Source organism: Athene cunicularia (assembly GCF_003259725.1).
Source record: "Athene cunicularia isolate RWA chromosome 18 unlocalized genomic scaffold, athCun1 chr18_part1, whole genome shotgun sequence".
In the NCBI taxonomy this organism is placed as follows: Eukaryota; Metazoa; Chordata; class Aves; order Strigiformes; family Strigidae; genus Athene; species Athene cunicularia.
The window spans coordinates 5627814-5628364 of record NW_020799123.1 but is presented as its reverse complement, the minus strand read 5'-3'; positions in this window follow the sequence as shown (position 1 = coordinate 5628364).

The window sequence follows — 551 nt, the reverse complement described above, 5'->3', positions numbered from 1 at the left end:
TGGGACTCCCGCACGTCAAGGGGAGGCGGGGAGGGAGGGAGGGAGGGAGGGAGGGGGACAGGGAGGGAGGAAGGCAGGGAGGGGGTGGGGCAGATCCTGCAAGAAAAACAGGGAGAGGCTTGAGGCCCCCTGCGGTGCAGCCGCTCTCTGGCAGCCGGGCAGGGCTGGGCACGGCTGCTCCCGCTGCCGCTGCCTCAGCCCCATCCCCGGGCTGCCGCGCTCGGGAGCTGCAACGCCGCCCCCGGGGGTGCTTGAGCGGCCCTGACCCTCGGGGAATGCCCTCAGCCCGCCGTGCCCCGGGCTCACCCACACCCCGCGCGGGTGCCGCTGCCCAGCAAAGCCTTCGGCCGAAGCAAAAGGCAAAACCAAAGAGCAACACCCGCCGCCCCCCCAATCCCCCGAACAACCCCCCGCAGTCCAAACGCAGCCCTGCCGTCCCACAAAGGGAGGATGTTTCTCCTCCCCGCCGCTAGCAGGACAAAATCTCAGCACCCGGCCGGCCCCTCCGCTCCCGACCCCGCCGCTTTCCTGCTCTTTCTGCTCCTCCCTTC